Here is a 6,757-nt window from a genome sequence, read left to right on the forward strand (position 1 = left end):
GTGAAACTCTAGAAAAAACAAATCTAAGTGATGATGGTAAAACAGATCAATGGCTAACTTGAAGCAGGTATTCTCTAGGAGAAGGGGTGATGTTTTTCTAAGAAATGGCCCAAGGGAACTTTCTGGGCACTGGAAATATTTTATGACTTCATTGTGGGGCTAGTCACCTAGGTGTACACATTTGCCTTTTAGTGTATATATTTGACAATAAAGTTGATTAAAAAGCATATTACTATTGAAGTATGAAATGCAAAATTAAAATACTACAAAATTAAAAGCTGGTTATTCGAAAAGATTAATAAAACTGATAAATTCTAGCCAAGATAGCCAAGAATAAAAGAGAGAGTACACCAATTACTCATATTAGAAATGAAAGACTGGTCATTGTTACTGATTTAATTGTCATTAGGTGGGTAAGTAACAATACAAACATTTCTTTGCCCACAAATTTGGTAACAGATAAAATGAGCAAATTCCTGGAAATGTTCAAACTATGAAAACTCACACATGAAAAAATAACCTGAATAAGCTCTTATTTATTAAAGAAATTAAAACAAAAATAATATTCTTCCACGAAAGAAAGCGCCAAGACCAGATGATTTTTCACTAGTGAAGTCTAGCAAATGCTGGAGGAAGAACTGTTGTTACTGTCAACATTGAAGACAGCTGGTACCTCACCAACAAATAACACACTGAACAAAAGTGAAAGGAAATGGTGAATTATGTATGATAGCTAAAAAGAATAATTCATATGTGTTTGAGTTTGTATGACCTGAGTCATTATGTCCTGAAATACCAGATATATTGAGAGCCAAGAAAAATTTTTCAAGTTTTAGTATTGCCCCTTTTTATATAAATACATACAATAGCATAATTTTTCACTCATAAATTATTTCCTTTGGCCCTTATGTTAACCATATGAAATGTTGTTATTTCAATTCTAAATCTGAAATCAAATATTCTGAGATTTGTTCAAGGTTTTTAAGCTATTAAGCATTGAATAAATTCAATAATTTGAACTCAGAGTCTAGTTATTTTCCATTTTTAAATATTGTCACTACACCTAAACCCAAGTACTTAACATGCATTCAGAAGTGACTCTTAGGGGATATTTCTGCAAGTGTCAATCTATAGAATTACATTATATGTGTAATCTGAACATGCAGAAGCTGAGAATCTCTGCATTTGCTGAATGTACTGACTTCTTAATTTTCAACATGTTCATTTGTTATCTTTCTACCTAAAATAAACAAAAAGGCAAAAAAACAAAACAAAACAAAAAACACCTTTTCCTTGGCCTGCTACTTTTTAATCTAAATTACTCATAAGATAATGGCAAATACTGCCCACGGTAATTTATAGATTCAATGCTATTCCCATTAAACTACCATCGACATTCTTCACAGAATTAGAAGAAACTATTTTAAAATTCGTATGGAACAACAACAACAAAAAAGCTCATATAGCCAAGACAATCCCAAGAAAAAAAGAACAAAGCTGGAAGCATCACGCTACCCAACTTCAAACTATACTACAAGGCTACAGTAACCAAAACAGCATGGTACTGGTACAAAAACAGAGGTATAGACCAATGGAACAGAATAAAGAATTCAGAAATAAGACAGCACATCTACAAACATCTGACCTTTGACAAAATGGATGATAACATCAATGAGGAAAATAATGCTTTTTAAATAAAAGATGCTGGGAGAACTGGCTAGCCATATGCAGAAAATTGAAACTGGACCACTTTCTTACACCTTATACAAGAATTAAGACTTTAAAACCCCAAACTATAAAAACTCTAGAAGAAAATTTAAGCAATACATTCAAGACATAAGCACAGGCAAAGATTTCATGACAAAATCACCAAAACCAATTGCAACTAAAGCAAAAATTGACAAATGAGATTTAATTAAATGAAAGAGCTTTTGCACAGCAAAAGAAACTATCATCAGAATGAACAGGCAACCTACAAATTAGGAGAAAATTTTTGCAATCCATCTGTAAAAGGTCTAATATCCAGAATCTACAAGGAACTTAAACAAATTTACAAGGAAAAAAAAACTAAAAAGTGGTCAAAGGATATGAACAGACACACAGACACTTTTCAAAAAAAGACATTCATGTGGTCAAAAAACATATGGAAAAAAAGCTCAGCCTCACTGATCATTAGGTAAATGCAAATCAAAACCACAATGAGAGACCATCTCATGCCAGTCAGAATAGTGACTATTTAAAAGTCAAGAAATAGCAGATGCTCGTAAGGTTGTGGAGAAATAGGAATGCTTATGGGAATGTAAATTAGTTCAACCAGTGTGGAACACGGTGTGGGGATTCCTCAAAGATCTAGAACCAGAAATACCATATGACCCACCAATCCCATTACTGGGTATATACCCAAAGGAATATAAGACATTCTATTATAAAAATACATGCATGCATATGTTCACTGCAGCACTATTCACAATAACAAAGACATGGAATCAACCCAAATGCCCATGAATGATACACAGGATAAAGATAGTTTAGTACATATACACACATATACTATGCAGCCATAAAAAGGAATGAGATCATTTCCTTTGCAGAGACATAGATGGAGCTGGAAGCCATTATCTTCAGCAAACTAATGCAGGAACAGAAAACCAAGCACCCCATGTTCTCACTTACAAGTGGGAGTCGAACAATGAGAACCCATGGACACAGGGAAGGGAATGCCACACACTGGGACCTGTTGGGGTGGGATTGGGGAAGGGAGAGAATTAGGAAAGAAAGCTAATTCATGATGGGCTTAATACCTAGGTGATGGATTGATAGATGCAGCAAACTACACTATGACACACGTTTACCTATGTAACAAACTTGCACATCCCGCACATGTAACCTGGAACTTAAAAATAATTTTTATTTTTTATTTTTTATTTTTTATTTATTTATTTATTTTTTTTTTTTTTGAGACGGAGTCTCGCTGTGTCTCCCAGGCTGGAGTGCAGTGGCGTGATCTCGGCTCACTGCAAGCTCCGCCTCCCGGGTTCACGCCATTCTCCCGCCTCATCCTCCCAAGTAACTGAGACTACAGGCGCCCGCCACCACGCCCGGCTAGTTTTTTGTATTTTTAGTAGAGACGGGGTTTCACCATGTTAGCCAGGATAGTCTCGATCTCCTGACCTCGTGATCCACCCGCCTCGGCCTCCCAAAGTGCTGGGATTACAGGCTTGAGCCACCGCGCCCGGCCAAAAAAAATTGGCAGACTACCCCAGTGACTCACACTTGTAATCCTAACACTGGGAAACCAAGGCAGTGCAGTGTTTGTTCTCAGGAGTTCAAGACCATCCTGGGCAACATAGTGAGACTCTGTCTCTATAAAAATTACAGGTGGCATGCACCTGTAGTCCCAGCTATTTGGGAAGCTGAGTTGGGAGGTTGGCTTGAGCCCAGGAGGCAGAGGTTGCAGTGAGCTACTGTACATCAACCTGGACGATGGAGCCAGACTCTCTCCGATCTCTCTCTCTCTCTCACACACACACACGCACACACATACAGTAAAAAAGAGATTGGCAAACAAGAAATATGCTATTGTATTCACAGGGGCCTGTCCCTCCTCTTTATCCTGAGGTCTCTATAGCACCACCTATTTTCTTACTCCTTCTCCTCATCTTCTATGAAGCTAGAAAATTATCTCTCTAGTCCCAAAACTCTTCCCTGTTATGATCTGTTTATTTCAATAGAGTTCAACAAGTATGAATTGAGTGTGTACTATTCCAAGGTGCTCATTAATGTGTACATTGTACTCATTCAATTTCCATACTTCCTTCCTCCTTCTCCACCACTGCAATCTTGAGTCTTGAACCATTTACACCTTTTTCTGAGAAAGGACGAAAACTTGAGTAGCTACTTAGATGAAAAATATTGCTACATTTTTCTCGACTAATTAATGACACTCAAGTACCTGATACAAATCTCATCTCTCTTTACTACTTCTGAGTGGCATTATATATGGAATTTCACTTGGGAAATGCTATATATTTATAGTATTTTATTTACATATATTTTCTTACAATTAAAAAAAGTTGGCTCCCTTTTGTTTCCTTTTAGCTTCTCCTTCTGTTGTCCCTTTTTTCCTACCCTCCTTTTTCTTCTTTCCTTTGTCTATACCTGCACCGGTTGCATAAAGGATTTGTTGTTGTTGTTGTTGATTTACAATGGTGAAGACAAAGACTAAAAAGAATACTAAACTTAGTCTAATGTTATACCACCCTATCTCCATATGATACTTTCATCTTTCTTATAATTCAGCACTTACTAAAAAGGAAAATGCCAGGATACAGATATTATTACGGAAATTTGTTTAAGAACTTGCATTAAATTTTTAACAAGTCAGTGTATTTGGAAAATAAACATGAAAAAGGCTGGGCATGGTGGCTCACACCTGTAACCCTAGCACTCTGGGAGGTTGAGGTGGGTGGATCACCTGAGACTGAGAGTTTGAGACCAGCCTGGCCAACATGGTGAAACCCTGTCTCTACTAAAAAAATACAAAAAAAAAAAAAAACCTGGATATGGTGGTGCGCACCTGTAATCCCAGTTACTCGAGAGACTGAGGCAGGAGAATCACTTGAACCCAGGAGGCAGAGGTTGGAGTGAGCAGAGATTGCATCACTGCACTCCAGCCTGGGCGACAGTGAGACTCCATCTCAAAAAATATATGTGAAAAGATGGCTAACCCTAAGTTGTCATTAGGTTATTGCTAATGAAAATAAGATAGACCTAGAAAGTATACTAACAGGTATGTAGTACAGCTACTTTAAAAGACACTTTCACAATTTCTTACAAAGCTAAACATAAGTTTACCTTATAACACAGGCATCATAAACCTAGGCATTTACTCAACTGATTTGAAAACTTATATCCATATAAAAACTTGCATATAGGTGTTCATAGGTGTTTATTCGTAATTACCATAATATGAAAACCTAAATGGCTTTCAGTAAGTGAAATTTTTTTAAAAACTGTGGTACAACTGGACAATATTATTTAGTAATAAAAATAAATTACTAGGCCATGAAAAGACATAAAAGAAACTTAAACATGTGTTGTTAATTGAAAATAACTCATCAAAAGGCTATAGATTATATAATTGCATTATATAACATCTTGGTAAAGGAAAACCTATAGAGTCAGTAAAATATTCAGTGGTTATGAGGTACCCAAAGGGAGAGGGATAGAGTTAAATAGATGAAGCACAGAGGATTTTTTTAGGGGATGAATTTATTCTGTATGGTACCACAGGACAACACCATGCACTTGTCAAACTCATAGAACTTTAAAGCAGAAAGAGTGAGCCTTAACGTATGACAACTTTAAAATAATATCTAGGAGGCCAAGAGATCCCAGAATGGGATTTATACTGTGTTAAAATATTTTAATTACATTAAAATGTTTAAAACAACCTTACTGAAGAGGGTGGAGAGGAAAGGTCCTGGACTAATTAATCTTGGAAATGACTGAAGTCTGTAAGACTACAGGTAAAGGACATGTACATACATACTGAACTCTAGTTGATAAAATTGTTCCCAAGGAGGTATAGGATAACCATTCTGTTACTTACATTACATGTGTACTGGAATTACAAAATTAAGTTTATGGTGAATGACAGGAGCCAAGTTTGTTTTTCACTTTTGAAGTGTGAGTTCACAGGTAAGCAAAAGGAGAAAGCTAGAATTATCTATGTAGTAATGGATTAGAATTGAAGATATCAGTATGAGTTCATGTTTAACTTGATATATATGCAGATGATTACATATAGAAATATTTATACATGTTATTTATGCACATATTATAATAAACACATATATGTCCTTGCTCTGTCACAACCTAAGACATAAAAGCAACAGATCTAAAATAACACCCCGGTAGCAATGAGCACACCTAGCACTCATATTTTAATTTCTAATACTGTTCTCTAATTAAAAGAACTAGGTGATTCAAAACTGGGACAAGAAATATAAAAGATGTGCCTGATGTATATTGTAGTGCCAGAAAGTTAAGAAGTATTCAAAACAACAACAAAAACAACAACAACAAAAAAAACAAACAACTCACAATAGCCAAATCTGGAATGATTTCAACAACAACAACAACAACAAAAAAAGTAAGGAAATAAAGTACTTGGATTATAACACAAGATATACAATAAATATTCATGATCCCATGCAGATATAAATAAATGAACAAGTAAAGAATGGGGGAGGGTGAAAGAGACACATTTCCTGCATGAAGAATTTCAAGTAATGTATGTAGATACTCTGCTCTTAGGAATAACTACTCACTCCATGAGTACAGCCTCCTCATAATGACTCCTTCAAATACTACAGTACTGCGAATAAAAGGTGACAACAATAACTTTATAGTCGAGAGACCTCACAAACACTACTTCAGCCAAGTGATGGAGTCAACTTCAACAGTGTTAAGTCATGTTGATTGACAGTGTGCGTCCCTCATATGACGTGATGACAATTGCAATTGACATCTGTGATCTTTCTCCCAAATGTATAACCTCAGTCAAATCATGGAAACAAACCAAATCTCAACAGAGGAGCATTCTATAAAATGCCTGATTAATACTCCTCAAAACTGTCAACATCATAAAAAAATATGGAAAATGTAAGAAAATGTCATGACCAGGAGGGAACTAAGGAGACATGACAAGTAAATTTAATGTGATATCTTGAATGGTATTCTAGAACACAAAAAT

Source organism: Macaca mulatta, chromosome 6, assembly GCF_049350105.2.
Source record: "Macaca mulatta isolate MMU2019108-1 chromosome 6, T2T-MMU8v2.0, whole genome shotgun sequence".
Taxonomy (NCBI): domain Eukaryota; kingdom Metazoa; phylum Chordata; class Mammalia; order Primates; family Cercopithecidae; genus Macaca; species Macaca mulatta.